The sequence below is a fragment of the Ammospiza caudacuta genome, chromosome 7 (assembly GCF_027887145.1).
Source record: "Ammospiza caudacuta isolate bAmmCau1 chromosome 7, bAmmCau1.pri, whole genome shotgun sequence".
NCBI lineage: Eukaryota > Metazoa > Chordata > Aves > Passeriformes > Passerellidae > Ammospiza > Ammospiza caudacuta.
The window spans coordinates 13624180-13645181 of record NC_080599.1 but is presented as its reverse complement, the minus strand read 5'-3'; positions in this window follow the sequence as shown (position 1 = coordinate 13645181).

The window sequence follows — 21002 nt, the reverse complement described above, 5'->3', positions numbered from 1 at the left end:
AGCTTCTTATCAAATATTCATGTGATTGGAAAAGTCAGGAAAGTGGTAAGGTACTGTTTTCTATCAGTTGGCAAGCTGCGCACACAATCCCAGTGTTGTACGGCTTCCTTCTTCACCTTTCCGATGCTGCCGCTCTCTCCGGCTGGCGGACGCGAAGAAGCGGCTTCTTCGCGCAAAGACGATTGTACCGCTCACAGTGCTCTCTTAGCGCGGCTTCTGCCGAAAGAAGCCCGGGAGCGGCGCTTAGCTCCGGAGAGCATCGTACCTTCAGTCTTTAGCGTCTTTTGTGGTCTACATCCTAGTAGAAAGCTTTTCCACTCTGTCTGGCAAGGAAAACCTGCGCGACCACAGAAAACATCTCCCATCGTGTTCTGGACGTTGCACGGAGGTCTGCCAAGTGTTTGCCATAAAGAAAAGAAAATCTGTCCAAAACAGCTTCTTATCGAATATTCATGTGATTGGAAAAGTCAGGAAAGTGGTACTGTACTGTTTTCTATCAGTTGGCAAGCTGCGCACACAATCCCAGTGTTGTACAGCTTCCTTCTTCACCTTTCCGATGCTGCCGCTCTCTCCGGCTCCCGGAGCCGAAGAAGCGGCTTCTTCGCGCAAAGACGATTGTACCGCTCACAGTGCTCTCTTAGCGCGGCTTCTGCCGAAAGAAGCCCGGGAGCGGCGCTTAGCTCCGGAGAGCATCGTAACTGCGTCTTTAGCGTCTTTTGTGGTCTACATCCTAGCAGAAGGCTTTTCCACTCTGTCTGGCAAGGAAAACCTGCGCGAGCACAGAAAACATCTCCCATCGTGTTCTGGACGTTGCACGGAGGTCTGCCAAGTGTTTGCCATAAAGAAAAGAAAAGCTGTCCAAAACAGCTTCCAATCGAATATTCATGTAATTGGAAAAGTCAGGAAAGTGGTAATGTTCTGTTTTCTATCAGTTGGCGAGCTGCGCACACAATCCCAGTGTTGTACAGCTTCCTTCTTCACCTTTCCGATGCTGCCGCTCTCTCCGGCTGGCGGACGCGAAGAAGCGGCTTCTTCGCGCAAAGACGATTGTACCGCTCACAGTGCTCTCTTAGCGCGGCTTCTGCCGAAAGAAGCCCGGGAGCGGCGCTTAGCCCGGAGAGCATCGTAACTGCGTCTTTAGCGTCTTTTGTGGTCTACATCCTAGCAGAAGGCTTTTCCACTCTGTCTGGCAAGGAAAACCTGCGCGAGCACTGAAAACATCTCCCATCGTGTTCTGGACGTTGCACGGAGGTCTGCCAAGTGTTTGGCATAAAGAAAAGAAAATCTGTCCAAAACAGCTTCTTATCGAATATTCATGTGATTGGAAAAGTCAGGAAAGTGGTAATGTACTGTTTTCTATCAGTTGGCAAGCTGCGCACACAACCCCAGTTTTGTACAGCTTCCTTCTTCACCTTTGCGGTGCTGCCGCTCTCTCCGGCTCCCGGAGCCGAAGAAGCGGCTTCTTCGCGCAAAGACGATTGTACCGCTCACAGTGCTCTCTTAGCGCCGCTTCTGCCGAAAGAAGCCCGGGAGCGGCGCTTAACTCCGGAGAGCATCGTACCTTCGTCTTTAGCGTCTTTTGTGGTCAACGTCCTAGCAGAAGGCTTTACCACTCTGTCTGGCAAGGAAAACCTACGGGAGCACAGAAAGCATCTCCCATCGTGTTCTGGACGTTTCACGGAGGTCTGCCAAGTGTTCGACAAGAAGAAAAGAAAAGTGGTCCAAAACAGCTTCTTATCGAATATTCATGTGATTAGAAAAGTCAGGAAAGTGGAAATGTACTGTTTTCTGTCAGTTGGCAAGCTGCGCACACAATCCCAGTGTTGTACAGCTTCCTTCTTCACCTTTCCGATGCTGCCGCTCTCTCCGGCTCCCGGAGCCGAAGAAGCGGCTTCTTCGCGCAAAGACGATTGTACCGCTCACAGTGCTCTCTTAGCGCGGCTTCTGCCGAAAGAAGCCCGGGAGCGGCTCTTAGCTCCGGAGAGCATCGTACCTTCAGTCTTTAGCGTCTTTTGTGGTCTACATCCTAGCAGAAGGCTTTTCCACTCTGTCTGGCAAGGAAAACCTGCGCGAGCACAGAAAACATCTCCCATCGTGTTCTGCACGTTGCACGGAGGTCTGCCAAGTGTTTGCCATAAAGAAAAGAAAATCTGTCCAAAACAGCTTCTTATCGAATATTCATGTGATTGGAAAAGTCAGGAAAGTGGTAAGGTACTGTTTTCTATCAGTTGGCAAGCTGCGCACACAATCCCAGTGTTGTACGGCTTCCTTCTTCACCTTTCCGATGCTGCCGCTCTCTCCGGCTCCCGGAGCCGAAGAAGCGGCTTCTTCGCGCAAAGACGATTGTACCGCTCACAGTGCTCTCTTAGCGCGGCTTCGGCCGAAAGAAGCCCGGGAGCGGCGCTTAGCTCCGGAGAGAATCGTACGTGCGTCTTTAGCGTCTTTTGTGGTCTACATCCTAGCAGAAGGCTTTTACACTCTGTCTGGCAAGGAAAACCTGCGCGACCACAGAAAACATCTCCCATCGTGTTCTGCACGTTGCACGGAGATCTGCCAAGTGTTTGCCATAAAGAAAAGAAAATCTGTCCAAAACAGCTTCTTATCGAATATTCATGTGATTGGAAAAGTCAGGAAAGTGGTACTGTACTGTTTTCTATCAGTTGGCAAGCTGCGCACACAATCCCAGTGTTGTACGGCTTCCTTCTTCACCTTTCCGATGCTGCCGCTCTCTCCGGCTCCCGGAGCCGAAGAAGCGGCTTCTTTGCGCAAAGACGATTGTACCGCTCACAGTGCTCTCTTAGCGCGGCTTCTGCCGAAAGAAGCCCGGGAGCGGCGCTTAGCTCCGGAGAGCATCGTACCTTCGCCTTTAGCGTCTTTTGTGGTCTACATCCTAGCAGAAAGCTTTTCCACTCTGTCTGGCAAGGAAAACCTGCGCGAGCACAGAAAACATCTCCCATCGTGTTCTGCACGTTGCACGGAGGTCTGCCAAGTGTTTGCCATAAAGAAAAGAAAATCTGTCCAAAACAGCTTCTTATCGAATATTCATGTGATTGGAAAAGTCAGGAATGTGGTAATGTACTGTTTTCTATCAGTTGGCAAGCTGCGCACACAATCCCAGTGTTGTACAGCTTCCTTCTTCACCTTTCCGATGCTGCCGCTCTCTCCGGCTCCCGGAGCCGAAGAAGCGGCTTCTTCGCGCAAAGACGATTGTACCGCTCACAGTGCTCTCTTAGCGCGGCTTCTGCCGAAAGAAGCCCGGGAGCGGCGCTTAGCTCCGGAGAGCATCGTAACTGCGTCTTTAGCGTCTTTTGTGGTCTACATCCTAGCAGAAGGCTTTTCCACTCTGTCTGGCAAGGAAAACCTGCGCGAGCACAGAAAACATCTCCCATCGTGTTCTGCACGTTGCACGGAGGTCTGCCAAGTGTTTGGCATAAAGAAAAGAAAATCTGTCCAAAACAGCTTCCAATCGAATATTCATGTAATTGGAAAAGTCAGGAAAGTGGTAATGTACTGTTTTCTATCAGTTGGCGAGCTGTGCACACAATCCCAGTGTTGTACAGCTTCCTTCTTCACCTTTCCGATGCTGCCGCTCTCTCCGGCTGGCGGACGCGAAGAAGCGGCTTCTTCGCGCAAAGACGATTGTACCGCTCACAGTGCTCTCTTAGCGCGGCTTCTGCCGAAAGAAGCCCGGGAGCGGCGCTTAGCCCGGAGAGCATCGTAACTGCGTCTTTAGCGTCTTTTGTGGTCTACATCCTAGCAGAAGGCTTTTCCACTCTGTCTGGCAAGGAAAACCTGCGCGAGCACTGAAAACATCTCCCATCGTGTTCTGGACGTTGCACGGAGGTCTGCCAAGTGTTTGGCATAAAGAAAAGAAAATCTGTCCAAAACAGCTTCTTATCGAATATTCATGTGATTGGAAAAGTCAGGAAAGTGGTAATGTACTGTTTTCTATCAGTTGGCAAGCTGCGCACACAACCCCAGTGTTGTACAGCTTCCTTCTTCACCTTTGCGGTGCTGCCGCTCTCTCCGGCTCCCGGAGCCGAAGAAGCGGCTTCTTCGCGCAAAGACGATTGTACCGCTCACAGTGCTCTCTTAGCGCGGCTTCTGCCGAAAGAAGCCCGGGAGCGGCGCTTAACTCCGGAGAGCATCGTACCTTCGTCTTTAGCGTCTTTTGTGGTCAACGTCCTAGCAGAAGGCTTTACCACTCTGTCTGGCAAGGAAAACCTACGGGAGCACAGAAAGCATCTCCCATCGTGTTCTGGACGTTGCACGGAGGTCTGCCAAGTGTTCGACAAGAAGAAAAGAAAAGTGGTCCAAAACAGCTTCTTATCGAATATTCATGTGATTAGAAAAGTCAGGAAAGTGGTAATGTACTGTTTTCTGTCAGTTGGCAAGCTGCGCACACAATCCCAGTGTTGTACAGCTTCCTTCTTCACCTTTCCGATGCTGCCGCTCTCTCCGGCTCCCGGAGCCGAAGAAGCGGCTTCTTCGCGCAAAGACGATTGTACCGCTCACAGTGCTCTCTTAGCGCGGCTTCTGCCGAAAGAAGCCCGGGAGCGGCTCTTAGCTCCGGAGAGCATCGTACCTTCAGTCTTTAGCGTCTTTTGTGGTCTACATCCTAGCAGAAGGCTTTTCCACTCTGTCTGGCAAGGAAAACCTGCGCGAGCACAGAAAACATCTCCCATCGTGTTCTGCACGTTGCACGGAGGTCTGCCAAGTGTTTGCCATAAAGAAAAGAAAATCTGTCCAAAACAGCTTCTTATCGAATATTCATGTGATTGGAAAAGTCAGGAAAGTGGTAAGGTACTGTTTTCTATCAGTTGGCAAGCTGCGCACACAATCCCAGTGTTGTACAGCTTCCTTCTTCACCTTTCCGATGCTGCCGCTCTCTCCGGCTCCCGGAGCCGAAGAAGCGGCTTCTTCGCGCAAAGACGATTGTACCGCTCACAGTGCTCTCTTAGCGCGGCTTCTGCCGAAAGAAGCCCGGGAGCGGCGCTTAGCTCCGGAGAGAATCGTACGTGCGTCTTTAGCGTCTTTTGTGGTCTACATCCTAGCAGAAGGCTTTTACACTCTGTCTGGCAAGGAAAACCTGCGCGACCACAGAAAACATCTCCCATCGTGTTCTGCACGTTGCACGGAGGTCTGCCAAGTGTTTGCCATAAAGAAAAGAAAATCTGTCCAAAACAGCTTCTTATCGAATATTCATGTGATTGGAAAAGTCAGGAAAGTGGTAAGGTACTGTTTTCTATCAGTTGGCAAGCTGCGCACACAATCCCAGTGTTGTACGGCTTCCTTCTTCACCTTTCCGATGCTGCCGCTCTCTCCGGCTCCCGGAGCCGAAGAAGCGGCTTCTTCGCGCAAAGACGATTGTACCGCTCACAGTGCTCTCTTAGCGCGGCTTCTGCCGAAAGAAGCCCGGGAGCGGCGCTTAGCTCCGGAGAGCATCGTACGTGCGTCTTTAGCGTCTTTTGTGGTCTACATCCTAGCAGAAGGCTTTTCCACTCTGTCTGGCAAGGAAAACCTGCGCGAGCACAGAAAACATCTCCCATTGTGTTCTGCACGTTGCACGGAGGTCTGCCAAGTGTTTGCCATAAAGAAAAGAAAATCTGTCCAAAACAGCTTCTTATCGAATATTCATGTGATTGGAAAAGTCAGGAAAGTGGTAAGGTACTGTTTTCTATCAGTTGGCAAGCTGCGCACACAATCCCAGTGTTGTACGGCTTCCTTCTTCACCTTTCCGATGCTGCCGCTCTCTCCGGCTCCCGGAGCCGAAGAAGCGGCTTCTTCGCGCAAAGACGATTGTACCGCTCACAGTGCTCTCTTAGCGCGGCTTCTGCCGAAAGAAGCCCGGGAGCGGCGCTTAGCTCCGGAGAGCATCGTACCTTCGCCTTTAGCGTCTTTTGTGGTCTACATCCTAGCAGAAAGCTTTTCCACTCTGTCTGGCAAGGAAAACCTGCGCGAGCACAGAAAACATCTCCCATCGTGTTGTGCACGTTGCACGGAGGTCTGCCAAGTGTTTGCCATAAAGAAAAGAAAATCTGTCCAAAACAGCTTCTTATACAATATTCATGTGATTGGAAAAGTCAGGAATGTGGTAATGTACTGTTTTCTATCAGTTGGCAAGCTGCGCACATAATCCCAGTGTTGTACAGCTTCCTTCTTCACCTTTCCGATGCTGCCGCTCTCTCCGGCTCCCGGAGCCGAAGAAGCGGCTTCTTCGCGCAAAGACGATTCTACCGCTCACAGTGCTCTCTTAGCGCGGCTTCTGCCGAAAGAAGCCCGGGAGCGGCGCTTAGCTCCGGAGAGCATCGTACCTTCGCCTTTAGCGTCTTTTGTGGTCTACATGCTAGCAGAAAGCTTTTCCACTCTGTCTGGCAAGGAAAACCTGCGCGAGCACAGAAAACATCTCCCATCGTGTTCTGGACGTTGCACGGAGGTCGGCCAAGTGTTTGGCATAAAGAAAAGAAAATCTGTCCAAAACAGCTTCTTATCGAATATTCATGTGATTGGAAAAGTCAGGAAAGTGGTAAGGTACTGTTTTCTATCAGTTGGCAAGCTGCGCACACAATCCCAGTGTTGTACGGCTTCCTTCTTCACCTTTCCGATGCTGCTGCTCTCTCCGGCTCCCGGAGCCGAAGAAGCGGCTTCTTCGCGCAAAGACGATTGTACCGCTCACAGTGCTCTCTTAGCGCGGCTTCTGCCGAAAGAAGCCCGGGAGCGGCGCTTAGCTCCGGAGAGCATCGTACCTTCGTCTTTAGCGTCTTTTGTGGTCTACATCCTAGCAGAAGGCTTTTCCACTCTGTCTGGCAAGGAAAACCTGCGCGAGCACAGAAAACATCTCCCATCGTGTTCTGCACGTTGCACGGAGGTCTGCCAAGTGTTTGCCATAAAGAAAAGAAAATCTGTCCAAAACAGCTTCTTATCGAATATTCATGTGATTGGAAAAGTCAGGAAAGTGGTAAGGTACTGTTTTCTATCAGTTGGCAAGCTGCGCACACAATCCCAGTGTTGTACGGCTTCCTTCTTCACCTTTCCGATGCTGCCGCTCTCTCCGGCTCCCGGAGCCGAAGAAGCGGCTTCTTCGCGCAAAGACGATTCTACCGCTCACAGTGCTCTCTTAGCGCGGCTTCTGGCGAAAGAAGCCCGGGAGCGGCGCTTAGCTCCGGAGAGCATCGTACCTTCGCCTTTAGCGTCTTTTGTGGTCTACATCCTAGCAGAAAGCTTTTCCACTCTGTCTGGCAAGGAAAACCTGCGCGAGCACAGAAAACATCTCCCATCGTGTTCTGCACGTTGCACGGAGGTCTGCCAAGTGTTTGCCATAAAGAAAAGAAAATCTGTCCAAAACAGCTTCTTATCGAATATTCATGTGATTGGAAAAGTCAGGAATGTGGTAATGTACTGTTTTCTATCAGTTGGCAAGCTGCGCACACAATCCCAGTGTTGTACAGCTTCCTTCTTCACCTTTCCGATGCTGCCGCTCTCTCCGGCTCCCGGAGCCGAAGAAGCGGCTTCTTCGCGCAAAGACGATTGTACCGCTCACAGTGCTCTCTTAGCGCGGCTTCTGCCGAAAGAAGCCCGGGAGCGGCGCTTAGCTCCGGAGAGCATCGTACCTTCGTCTTTAGCGTCTTTTGTGGTCTACATCCTAGCAGAAAGCTTTTCCACGCTGTCTGGCAAGGAAAACCTGCGCGAGCACAGAAAACATCTCCCATCGTGTTCTGGACGTTGCACGGAGGTCTGCCAAGTGTTTGGCATAAAGAAAAGAAAATCTGTCCAAAACAGCTTCCAATCGAATATTCATGTAATTGGAAAAGTCAGGAAAGTGGTAATGTACTGTTTTCTATCAGTTGGCGAGCTGTGCACACAATCCCAGTGTTGTACAGCTTCCTTCTTCACCTTTCCGATGCTGCCGCTCTCTCCGGCTGGCGGACGCGAAGAAGCGGCTTCTTCGCGCAAAGACGATTGTACCGCTCACAGTGCTCTCTTAGCGCGGCTTCTGCCGAAAGAAGCCCGGGAGCGGCGCTTAGCCCGGAGAGCATCGTAACTGCGTCTTTAGCGTCTTTTGTGGTCTACATCCTAGCAGAAGGCTTTTCCACTCTGTCTGGCAAGGAAAACCTGCGCGAGCACTGAAAACATCTCCCATCGTGTTCTGGACGTTGCACGGAGGTCTGCCAAGTGTTTGGCATAAAGAAAAGAAAATCTGTCCAAAACAGCTTCTTATCGAATATTCATGTGATTGGAAAAGTCAGGAAAGTGGTAATGTACTGTTTTCTATCAGTTGGCAAGCTGCGCACACAACCCCAGTGTTGTACAGCTTCCTTCTTCACCTTTGCGGTGCTGCCGCTCTCTCCGGCTCCCGGAGCCGAAGAAGCGGCTTCTTCGCGCAAAGACGATTGTACCGCTCACAGTGCTCTCTTAGCGCGGCTTCTGCCGAAAGAAGCCCGGGAGCGGCGCTTAACTCCGGAGAGCATCGTACCTTCGTCTTTAGCGTCTTTTGTGGTCAACGTCCTAGCAGAAGGCTTTACCACTCTGTCTGGCAAGGAAAACCTACGGGAGCACAGAAAGCATCTCCCATCGTGTTCTGGACGTTGCACGGAGGTCTGCCAAGTGTTCGACAAGAAGAAAAGAAAAGTGGTCCAAAACAGCTTCTTATCGAATATTCATGTGATTAGAAAAGTCAGGAAAGTAGTAATGTACTGTTTTCTGTCAGTTGGCAAGCTGCGCACACAATCCCAGTGTTGTACAGCTTCCTTCTTCACCTTTCCGATGCTGCCGCTCTCTCCGGCTCCCGGAGCCGAAGAAGCGGCTTCTTCGCGCAAAGACGATTGTACCGCTCACAGTGCTCTCTTAGCGCGGCTTCTGCCGAAAGAAGCCCGGGAGCGGCTCTTAGCTCCGGAGAGCATCGTACCTTCAGTCTTTAGCGTCTTTTGTGGTCTACATCCTAGCAGAAGGCTTTTCCACTCTGTCTGGCAAGGAAAACCTGCGCGAGCACAGAAAACATCTCCCATCGTGTTCTGCACGTTGCACGGAGGTCTGCCAAGTGTTTGCCATAAAGAAAAGAAAATCTGTCCAAAACAGCTTCTTATCGAATATTCATGTGATTGGAAAAGTCAGGAAAGTGGTAAGGTACTGTTTTCTATCAGTTGGCAAGCTGCGCACACAATCCCAGTGTTGTACAGCTTCCTTCTTCACCTTTCCGATGCTGCCGCTCTCTCCGGCTCCCGGAGCCGAAGAAGCGGCTTCTTCGCGCAAAGACGATTGTACCGCTCACAGTGCTCTCTTAGCGCGGCTTCTGCCGAAAGAAGCCCGGGAGCGGCGCTTAGCTCCGGAGAGAATCGTACGTGCGTCTTTAGCGTCTTTTGTGGTCTACATCCTAGCAGAAGGCTTTTCCACTCTGTCTGGCAAGGAAAACCTGCGCGACCACAGAAAACATCTCCCATCGTGTTCTGCACGTTGCACGGAGGTCTGCCAAGTGTTTGCCATAAAGAAAAGAAAATCTGTCCAAAACAGCTTCTTATCGAATATTCATGTGATTGGAAAAGTCAGGAAAGTGGTAAGGTACTGTTTTCTATCAGTTGGCAAGCTGCGCACACAATCCCAGTGTTGTACGGCTTCCTTCTTCACCTTTCCGATGCTGCCGCTCTCTCCGGCTCCCGGAGCCGAAGAAGCGGCTTCTTCGCGCAAAGACGATTGTACCGCTCACAGTGCTCTCTTAGCGCGGCTTCTGCCGAAAGAAGCCCGGGAGCGGCGCTTAGCTCCGGAGAGCATCGTACGTGCGTCTTTAGCGTCTTTTGTGGTCTACATCCTAGCAGAAGGCTTTTCCACTCTGTCTGGCAAGGAAAACCTGCGCGACCACAGAAAACATCTCCCATCGTGTTCTGCACGTTGCACGGAGGTCTGCCAAGTGTTTGCCATAAAGAAAAGAAAATCTGTCCAAAACAGCTTCTTATCGAATATTCATGTGATTGGAAAAGTCAGGAAAGTGGTAAGGTACTGTTTTCTATCAGTTGGCAAGCTGCGCACACAATCCCAGTGTTGTACGGCTTCCTTCTTCACCTTTCCGATGCTGCCGCTCTCTCCGGCTCCCGGAGCCGAAGAAGCGGCTTCTTCGCGCAAAGACGATTGTACCGCTCACAGTGCTCTCTTAGCGCGGCTTCTGCCGAAAGAAGCCCGGGAGCGGCGCTTAGCTCCGGAGAGCATCGTACCTTCGCCTTTAGCGTCTTTTGTGGTCTACATCCTAGCAGAAAGCTTTTCCACTCTGTCTGGCAAGGAAAACCTGCGCGAGCACAGAAAACATCTCCCATCGTGTTGTGCACGTTGCACGGAGGTCTGCCAAGTGTTTGCCATAAAGAAAGGAAAATCTGTCCAAAACAGCTTCTTATACAATATTCATGTGATTGGAAAAGTCAGGAATGTGGTAATGTACTGTTTTCTATCAGTTGGCAAGCTGCGCACATAATCCCAGTGTTGTACAGCTTCCTTCTTCACCTTTCCGATGCTGCCGCTCTCTCCGGCTCCCGGAGCCGAAGAAGCGGCTTCTTCGCGCAAAGACGATTCTACCGCTCACAGTGCTCTCTTAGCGCGGCTTCTGCCGAAAGAAGCCCGGGAGCGGCGCTTAGCTCCGGAGAGCATCGTACCTTCGCCTTTAGCGTCTTTTGTGGTCTACATGCTAGCAGAAAGCTTTTCCACTCTGTCTGGCAAGGAAAACCTGCGCGAGCACAGAAAACATCTCCCATCGTGTTCTGGACGTTGCACGGAGGTCGGCCAAGTGTTTGGCATAAAGAAAAGAAAATCTGTCCAAAACAGCTTCTTATCGAATATTCATGTGATTGGAAAAGTCAGGAAAGTGGTAAGGTACTGTTTTCTATCAGTTGGCAAGCTGCGCACACAATCCCAGTGTTGTACGGCTTCCTTCTTCACCTTTCCGATGCTGCCGCTCTCTCCGGCTCCCGGAGCCGAAGAAGCGGCTTCTTCGCGCAAAGACGATTGTACCGCTCACAGTGCTCTCTTAGCGCGGCTTCTGCCGAAAGAAGCCCGGGAGCGGCGCTTAGCTCCGGAGAGCATCGTACCTTCGTCTTTAGCGTCTTTTGTGGTCTACATCCTAGCAGAAGGCTTTTCCACTCTGTCTGGCAAGGAAAAACTGCGCGAGCACAGAAAACATCTCCCATCGTGTTCTGCACGTTGCACGGAGGTCTGCCAAGTGTTTGCCATAAAGAAAAGAAAATCTGTCCAAAACAGCTTCTTATCGAATATTCATGTGATTGGAAAAGTCAGGAAAGTGGTAAGGTACTGTTTTCTATCAGTTGGCAAGCTGCGCACACAATCCCAGTGTTGTACGGCTTCCTTCTTCACCTTTCCGATGCTGCCGCTCTCTCCGGCTCCCGGAGCCGAAGAAGCGGCTTCTTCGCGCAAAGACGATTCTACCGCTCACAGTGCTCTCTTAGCGCGGCTTCTGGCGAAAGAAGCCCGGGAGCGGCGCTTAGCTCCGGAGAGCATCGTACCTTCGCCTTTAGCGTCTTTTGTGGTCTACATCCTAGCAGAAAGCTTTTCCACTCTGTCTGGCAAGGAAAACCTGCGCGAGCACAGAAAACATCTCCCATCGTGTTCTGCACGTTGCACGGAGGTCTGCCAAGTGTTTGCCATAAAGAAAAGAAAATCTGTCCAAAACAGCTTCTTATCGAATATTCATGTGATTGGAAAAGTCAGGAATGTGGTAATGTACTGTTTTCTATCAGTTGGCAAGCTGCGCACACAATCCCAGTGTTGTACAGCTTCCTTCTTCACCTTTCCGATGCTGCCGCTCTCTCCGGCTCCCGGAGCCGAAGAAGCGGCTTCTTCGCGCAAAGACGATTGTACCGCTCACAGTGCTCTCTTAGCGCGGCTTCTGCCGAAAGAAGCCCGGGAGCGGCGCTTAGCTCCGGAGAGCATCGTACCTTCGTCTTTAGCGTCTTTTGTGGTCTACATCCTAGCAGAAAGCTTTTCCACGCTGTCTGGCAAGGAAAACCTGCGCGAGCACAGAAAACATCTCCCATCGTGTTCTGGACGTTGCACGGAGGTCTGCCAAGTGTTTGGCATAAAGAAAAGAAAATCTGTCCAAAACAGCTTCCAATCGAATATTCATGTAATTGGAAAAGTCAGGAAAGTGGTAATGTACTGTTTTCTATCAGTTGGCGAGCTGTGCACACAATCCCAGTGTTGTACAGCTTCCTTCTTCACCTTTCCGATGCTGCCGCTCTCTCCGGCTGGCGGACGCGAAGAAGCGGCTTCTTCGCGCAAAGACGATTGTACCGCTCACAGTGCTCTCTTAGCGCGGCTTCTGCCGAAAGAAGCCCGGGAGCGGCGCTTAGCCCGGAGAGCATCGTAACTGCGTCTTTAGCGTCTTTTGTGGTCTACATCCTAGCAGAAGGCTTTTCCACTCTGTCTGGCAAGGAAAACCTGCGCGAGCACTGAAAACATCTCCCATCGTGTTCTGGACGTTGCACGGAGGTCTGCCAAGTGTTTGGCATAAAGAAAAGAAAATCTGTCCAAAACAGCTTCTTATCGAATATTCATGTGATTGGAAAAGTCAGGAAAGTGGTAATGTACTGTTTTCTATCAGTTGGCAAGCTGCGCACACAACCCCAGTGTTGTACAGCTTCCTTCTTCACCTTTGCGGTGCTGCCGCTCTCTCCGGCTCCCGGAGCCGAAGAAGCGGCTTCTTCGCGCAAAGACGATTGTACCGCTCACAGTGCTCTCTTAGCGCGGCTTCTGCCGAAAGAAGCCCGGGAGCGGCGCTTAACTCCGGAGAGCATCGTACCTTCGTCTTTAGCGTCTTTTGTGGTCAACGTCCTAGCAGAAGGCTTTACCACTCTGTCTGGCAAGGAAAACCTACGGGAGCACAGAAAGCATCTCCCATCGTGTTCTGGACGTTGCACGGAGGTCTGCCAAGTGTTCGACAAGAAGAAAAGAAAAGTGGTCCAAAACAGCTTCTTATCGAATATTCATGTGATTAGAAAAGTCAGGAAAGTAGTAATGTACTGTTTTCTGTCAGTTGGCAAGCTGCGCACACAATCCCAGTGTTGTACAGCTTCCTTCTTCACCTTTCCGATGCTGCCGCTCTCTCCGGCTCCCGGAGCCGAAGAAGCGGCTTCTTCGCGCAAAGACGATTGTACTGCTCACAGTGCTCTCTTAGCGCGGCTTCTGCCGAAAGAAGCCCGGGAGCGGCTCTTAGCTCCGGAGAGCATCGTACCTTCAGTCTTTAGCGTCTTTTGTGGTCTACATCCTAGCAGAAGGCTTTTCCACTCTGTCTGGCAAGGAAAACCTGCGCGAGCACAGAAAACATCTCCCATCGTGTTCTGCACGTTGCACGGAGGTCTGCCAAGTGTTTGCCATAAAGAAAAGAAAATCTGTCCAAAACAGCTTCTTATCGAATATTCATGTGATTGGAAAAGTCAGGAAAGTGGTAAGGTACTGTTTTCTATCAGTTGGCAAGCTGCGCACACAATCCCAGTGTTGTACAGCTTCCTTCTTCACCTTTCCGATGCTGCCGCTCTCTCCGGCTCCCGGAGCCGAAGAAGCGGCTTCTTCGCGCAAAGACGATTGTACCGCTCACAGTGCTCTCTTAGCGCGGCTTCTGCCGAAAGAAGCCCGGGAGCGGCGCTTAGCTCCGGAGAGAATCGTACGTGCGTCTTTAGCGTCTTTTGTGGTCTACATCCTAGCAGAAGGCTTTTCCACTCTGTCTGGCAAGGAAAACCTGCGCGACCACAGAAAACATCTCCCATCGTGTTCTGCACGTTGCACGGAGGTCTGCCAAGTGTTTGCCATAAAGAAAAGAAAATCTGTCCAAAACAGCTTCTTATCGAATATTCATGTGATTGGAAAAGTCAGGAAAGTGGTAAGGTACTGTTTTCTATCAGTTGGCAAGCTGCGCACACAATCCCAGTGTTGTACGGCTTCCTTCTTCACCTTTCCGATGCTGCCGCTCTCTCCGGCTCCCGGAGCCGAAGAAGCGGCTTCTTCGCGCAAAGACGATTGTACCGCTCACAGTGCTCTCTTAGCGCGGCTTCTGCCGAAAGAAGCCCGGGAGCGGCGCTTAGCTCCGGAGAGCATCGTACGTGCGTCTTTAGCGTCTTTTGTGGTCTACATCCTAGCAGAAGGCTTTTCCACTCTGTCTGGCAAGGAAAACCTGCGCGACCACAGAAAACATCTCCCATCGTGTTCTGCACGTTGCACGGAGGTCTGCCAAGTGTTTGCCATAAAGAAAAGAAAATCTGTCCAAAACAGCTTCTTATCGAATATTCATGTGATTGGAAAAGTCAGGAAAGTGGTAAGGTACTGTTTTCTATCAGTTGGCAAGCTGCGCACACAATCCCAGTGTTGTACGGCTTCCTTCTTCACCTTTCCGATGCTGCCGCTCTCTCCGGCTCCCGGAGCCGAAGAAGCGGCTTCTTCGCGCAAAGACGATTGTACCGCTCACAGTGCTCTCTTAGCGCGGCTTCTGCCGAAAGAAGCCCGGGAGCGGCGCTTAGCTCCGGAGAGCATCGTACCTTCGCCTTTAGCGTCTTTTGTGGTCTACATCCTAGCAGAAAGCTTTTCCACTCTGTCTGGCAAGGAAAACCTGCGCGAGCACAGAAAACATCTCCCATCGTGTTGTGCACGTTGCACGGAGGTCTGCCAAGTGTTTGCCATAAAGAAAAGAAAATCTGTCCAAAACAGCTTCTTATACAATATTCATGTGATTGGAAAAGTCAGGAATGTGGTAATGTACTGTTTTCTATCAGTTGGCAAGCTGCGCACATAATCCCAGTGTTGTACAGCTTCCTTCTTCACCTTTCCGATGCTGCCGCTCTCTCCGGCTCCCGGAGCCGAAGAAGCGGCTTCTTCGCGCAAAGACGATTCTACCGCTCACAGTGCTCTCTTAGCGCGGCTTCTGCCGAAAGAAGCCCGGGAGCGGCGCTTAGCTCCGGAGAGCATCGTACCTTCGCCTTTAGCGTCTTTTGTGGTCTACATGCTAGCAGAAAGCTTTTCCACTCTGTCTGGCAAGGAAAACCTGCGCGAGCACAGAAAACATCTCCCATCGTGTTCTGGACGTTGCACGGAGGTCGGCCAAGTGTTTGGCATAAAGAAAAGAAAATCTGTCCAAAACAGCTTCTTATCGAATATTCATGTGATTGGAAAAGTCAGGAAAGTGGTAAGGTACTGTTTTCTATCAGTTGGCAAGCTGCGCACACAATCCCAGTGTTGTACGGCTTCCTTCTTCACCTTTCCGATGCTGCCGCTCTCTCCGGCTCCCGGAGCCGAAGAAGCGGCTTCTTCGCGCAAAGACGATTGTACCGCTCACAGTGCTCTCTTAGCGCGGCTTCTGCCGAAAGAAGCCCGGGAGCGGCGCTTAGCTCCGGAGAGCATCGTACCTTCGTCTTTAGCGTCTTTTGTGGTCTACATCCTAGCAGAAGGCTTTTCCACTCTGTCTGGCAAGGAAAAACTGCGCGAGCACAGAAAACATCTCCCATCGTGTTCTGCACGTTGCACGGAGGTCTGCCAAGTGTTTGCCATAAAGAAAAGAAAATCTGTCCAAAACAGCTTCTTATCGAATATTCATGTGATTGGAAAAGTCAGGAAAGTGGTAAGGTACTGTTTTCTATCAGTTGGCAAGCTGCGCACACAATCCCAGTGTTGTACGGCTTCCTTCTTCACCTTTCCGATGCTGCCGCTCTCTCCGGCTCCCGGAGCCGAAGAAGCGGCTTCTTCGCGCAAAGACGATTCTACCGCTCACAGTGCTCTCTTAGCGCGGCTTCTGGCGAAAGAAGCCCGGGAGCGGCGCTTAGCTCCGGAGAGCATCGTACCTTCACCTTTAGCGTCTTTTGTGGTCTACATCCTAGCAGAAAGCTTTTCCACTCTGTCTGGCAAGGAAAACCTGCGCGAGCACAGAAAACATCTCCCATCGTGTTCTGCACGTTGCACGGAGGTCTGCCAAGTGTTTGCCATAAAGAAAAGAAAATCTGTCCAAAACAGCTTCTTATCGAATATTCATGTGATTGGAAAAGTCAGGAATGTGGTAATGTACTGTTTTCTATCAGTTGGCGAGCTGTGCACACAATCCCAGTGTTGTACAGCTTCCTTCTTCACCTTTCCGATGCTGCCGCTCTCTCCGGCTCCCGGAGCCGAAGAAGCGGCTTCTTCGCGCAAAGACGATTGTACCGCTCACAGTGCTCTCTTAGCGCGGCTTCTGCCGAAAGAAGCCCGGGAGCGGCGCTTAGCTCCGGAGAGCATCGTACCTTCGTCTTTAGCGTCTTTTGTGGTCTACATCCTAGCAGAAAGCTTTTCCACGCTGTCTGGCAAGGAAAACCTGCGCGAGCACAGAAAACATCTCCCATCGTGTTCTGGACGTTGCACGGAGGTCTGCCAAGTGTTTGCCATAAAGAAATCTGTCCAAAATAGCTTCTTATCGAATATTCATGTGATTGGAAAAGTCAGGAAAGTGGTAATGTACTGTTTTCTATCAGTTGGCAAGCTGCGCACACAATCCCAGTGTTGTACAGCTTCCTTCTTCACCTTTCCGATGCTGCCGCTCTCTCCGGCTCCCGGAGCCGAAGAAGCGGCTTCTTCGCGCAAAGACGATTGTACCGCTCACAGTGCTCTCTTAGCGCGGCTTCTGCCGAAAGAAGCCCGGGAGCGGCGCTTAGCTCCGGAGAGCATCGTACCTTCAGTCTTTAGCATCTTTTGTGGTCTACATCCTAGCAGAAAGCTTTTCCACTCTGTCTGGCAAGGAAAACCTGCGCGACTACAGAAAACATCTCCCATCGTGTTCTGGACGTTGCACGGAGGTCGGCCAAGTGTTTGGCATAAAGAAAAGAAAATCTGTCCAAAACAGCTTCTTATCGAATATTCATGTGATTGGAAAAGTCAGGAAAGTGGTAATGTACTGTTTTCTATCAGTTGGCAAGCTGCGCACACAATCCCAGTGTTGTACAGCTTCCTTCTTCACCTTTCCGATGCTGCCGCTCTCTCCGGCTCCCGGAGCCGAAGAAGCGGCTTCTTCGCGCAAAGACGATTGTACCGCTCACAGTGCTCTCTTAGCGTGGCTTCTGCCGAAAGAAGCCCGGGAGCGGCGCTTAGCTCCGGAGAGCATCGTACCTTCAGTCTTTAGCGTCTTTTGTGGTCTACATCCTAGCAGAAGGCTTTTCCACTCTGTCTGGCAAGGAAAACCTGCGCGAGCACAGAAAACATCTCCCATCGTGTTCTGGACGTTGCACGGATGTCTGCCAAGTGTTTGGCATAAAGAAAAGAAAATCTGTCCAAAACAGCTTCATATCGAATATTCATGTGATTGGAAAACTCAGGAAAGTGGTAATGTACTGTTTTCTATCAGTTGGCAAGCTGCGCACACAACCCCAGTGTTGTACAGCTTCCTTCTTCACCTTTGCGGTGCTGCCGCTTTCTCCGGCTCCCGGAGCCGAAGAAGCGGCTTCTTCGCGCAAAGACGATTCTACCGCTCACAGTGCTCTCTTAGCGCGGCTTCTGCCGAAAGAAGCCCGGGAGCGGCGCTTAACTCCGGGGAGCATCGTACCTTCGTCTTTAGCGTCTTTTGTGGTCTGCATCCTAGCAGAAGGCTTTTCCACTCTGTCTGGCAAGGAAAACCTGCGTGAGCACAGAAAGCATCTCCCATCGTGTTCTGGACGTTGCACGGAGGTCTGCCAAGTGTTTGGCATAAAGAAAAGAAAATCTGTCCAAAACAGCTTCTTATCGAATATTCATGTGATTGGAAAAGTCAGGAAAGTGGTAAGGTACTGTTTTCTATCAGTTGGCAAGCTGCGCACACAATCCCAGTATTGTACGGCTTCCTTCTTCACCTTTCTGATGCTGCCGCTCTCTCCGGCTCCCGGAGCCGAAGAAGCGGCTTCTTCGCGCAAAGACGATTCTACCGCTCACAGTGCTCTCTTAGCGCGGCTTCTGCCGAAAGAAGCCCGGGAGCGGCGCTTAGCTCCGGAGAGCATCGTACCTTCGTCTTTAGCGTCTTTTGTGGTCTACATGCTAGCAGAAAGCTTTCCCACTCTGTCTGGCAAGGAAAACCTGCGTGAGCACAGAAAACATCTCCCATCGTGTTCTGCACGTTGCACGGAGGTCTGCCAAGTGTTTGCCATAAAGAAAAGAAAATCTGTCCAAAACAGCTTCTTATCGAATATTCATGTGATTGGAAAAGTCAGGAAAGTGGTAAGGTACTGTTTTCTATCAGTTGGCAAGCTGCGCACACAATCCCAGTGTTGTACGGCTTCCTTCTTCACCTTTCCGATGCTGCCGCTCTCTCCGGCTCCCGGAGCCGAAGAAGCGGCTTCTTCGCGCAAAGACGATTGTACCGCTCACAGTGCTCTCTTAGCGCGGCTTCTGCCGAAAGAAGCCCGGGAGCGGCGCTTAGCTCCGGAGAGAATCGTACGTGCGTCTTTAGCGTCTTTTGTGGTCTACATCCTAGCAGAAGGCTTTTCCACTCTGTCTGGCAAGGAAAACCTGCGCGACCACAGAAAACATCTCCCATCGTGTTCTGCACGTTGCACGGAGGTCTGCCAAGTGTTTGCCATAAAGAAAAGAAAATCTGTCCAAAACAGCTTCTTATCGAATATTCATGTGATTGGAAAAGTCAGGAAAGTGGTAAGGTACTGTTTTCTATCAGTTGGCAAGCTGCGCACACAATCCCAGTGTTGTACAGCTTCCTTCTTCACCTTTCCGATGCTGCCGCTCTCTCCGGCTCCCGGAGCCGAAGAAGCGGCTTCTTCGCGCAAAGACGATTGTACCGCTCACAGTGCTCTCTTAGCGCGGCTTCTGCCGAAAGAAGCCCGGGAGCGGCGCTTAGCTCCGGAGAGCATCGTACCTTCAGTCTTTAGCGTCTTTTGTGGCCTACATCCTAGCAGAAAGCTTTTCCACTCTGTCTGGCAAGGAAAACCTGCGCGAGCACAGAAAACATCTCCCATCGTGTTCTGGACGTTGCACGGAGGTCGGCCAAGTGTTTGGCATAAAGAAAAGAAAATCTGTCCAAAACAGCTTCTTATCGAATATTCATGTGATTGGAAAAGTCAGGAAAGTGGTAATGTACTGTTTTCTATCAGTTGGCAAGCTGCGCACACAATCCCAGTGTTGTACAGCTTCCTTCTTCACCTTTCCGATGCTGCCGCTCTCTCCGGCTCCCGGAGCCGAAGAAGCGGCTTCTTCGCGCAAAGACGATTGTACCGCTCACAGTGCTCTCTTAGCGCCGCTTCTGCCGAAAGAAGCCCGGGAGCGGCGCTTAGCTCCGGAGAGCATCGTACCTTCAGTCTTTAGCGTCTTTTGTGGTCTACATCCTAGCAGAAGGCTTTTCCACTCTGTCTGGCAAGGAAAACCTGCGCGAGCACAGAAAACATCTCCCATCGTGTTCTGGACGTTGCACGGAGATCTGCCAAGTGTTTGCCATAAAGAAAAGAAAATCTGTCCAAAACAGCTTCTTATCGAATATTCATGTGATTGGAAAACTCAGGAAAGTGGTAATGTACTGTTTTCTATCAGTTGGCAAGCTGCGCACACAACCCCAGTGTTGTACAGCTTCCTTCTTCACCTTTGCGGTGCTGCCGCTCTCTCCGGCTCCCGGAGCCGAAGAAGCGGCTTCTTCGCGCAAAGACGATTCTACCGCTCACAGTGCTCTCTTAGCGCGGCTTCTGCCGAAAGAAGCCCGGGAGCGGCGCTTAACTCCGGGGAGCATCGTACCTTCGTCTTTAGCGTCTTTTGTGGTCAAAATCCTAGCAGAAGGCTTTACCACTCTGTCTGGCAAGGAAAACCTGCGGGAGCACAGAAAATATCTCCCATCGTGTTCTGGACGTTGCACGGAGGTCTGCCAAGTGTTTGGCATAAAGAAAAGAAAATCTGTCCAAAACAGCTTCTTATCGAATATTCATGTGATTGGAAAAGTCAGGAAAGTGGTAAGGTACTGTTTTCTATCAGTTGGCAAGCTGCGCACACAATCCCAGTGTTGTACAGCTTCCTTCTTCACCTTTCCGATGCTGCCGCTCTCTCCGGCTGGCGGACGCGAAGAAGCGGCTTCTTCGCGCAAAGACGATTGTACCGCTCACAGTGCTCTCTTAGCGCGGCTTCTGCCGAAAGAAGCCCGGGAGCGGCGCTTAGCCCGGAGAGCATCGTAACTGCGTCTTTAGCGTCTTTTGTGGTCTACATCCTAGCAGAAGGCTTTTCCACTCTGTCTGGCAAGGAAAACCTGCGCGAGCACTGAAAGCATCTCCCATCGTGTTCTGGACGTTGCACGGAGGTCTGCCAAGTGTTTGGCATAAAGAAAAGAAAATCTGTCCAAAACAGCTTCTTATCGAATATTCATGTGATTGGAAAAGTCAGGAAAGTGGTAATGTACTGTTTTCTATCAGTTGGCAAGCTGCGCACACAACCCCAGTTTTGTACAGCTTCCTTCTTCACCTTTGCGGTGCTGCCGCTCTCTCCGGCTCCCGGAGCCGAAGAAGCGGCTTCTTCGCGCAAAGACGATTGTACCGCTCACAGTGCTCTCTTAGCGCCGCTTCTGCCGAAAGAAGCCCGGGAGCGGCGCTTAACTCCGGAGAGCATCGTACCTTCGTCTTTAGCGTCTTTTGTGGTCTACATCCTAGCAGAAGGCTTTATTACTCTGTCTGGCAAGGAAAACCTACGGGAGCACAGAAAGCATCTCCCATCGTGTTCTGGACGTTGCACGGAGGTCTGCCAAGTGTTCGACAAGAAGAAAAGAAAAGTGGTCCAAAACAGCTTCTTATCGAATATTCATGTGATTAGAAAAGTCAGGAAAGTGGTAATGTACTGTTTTCTGTCAGTTGGCAAGCTGCGCACACAATCCCAGTGTTGTACAGCTTCCTTCTTCACCTTTCCGATGCTGCCGCTCTCTCCGGCTCCCGGAGCCGAAGAAGCGGCTTCTTCGCGCAAAGACGATTGTACCGCTCACAGTGCTCTCTTAGCGCGGCTTCTGCCGAAAGAAGCCCGGGAGCGGCTCTTAGCTCCGGAGAGCATCGTACCTT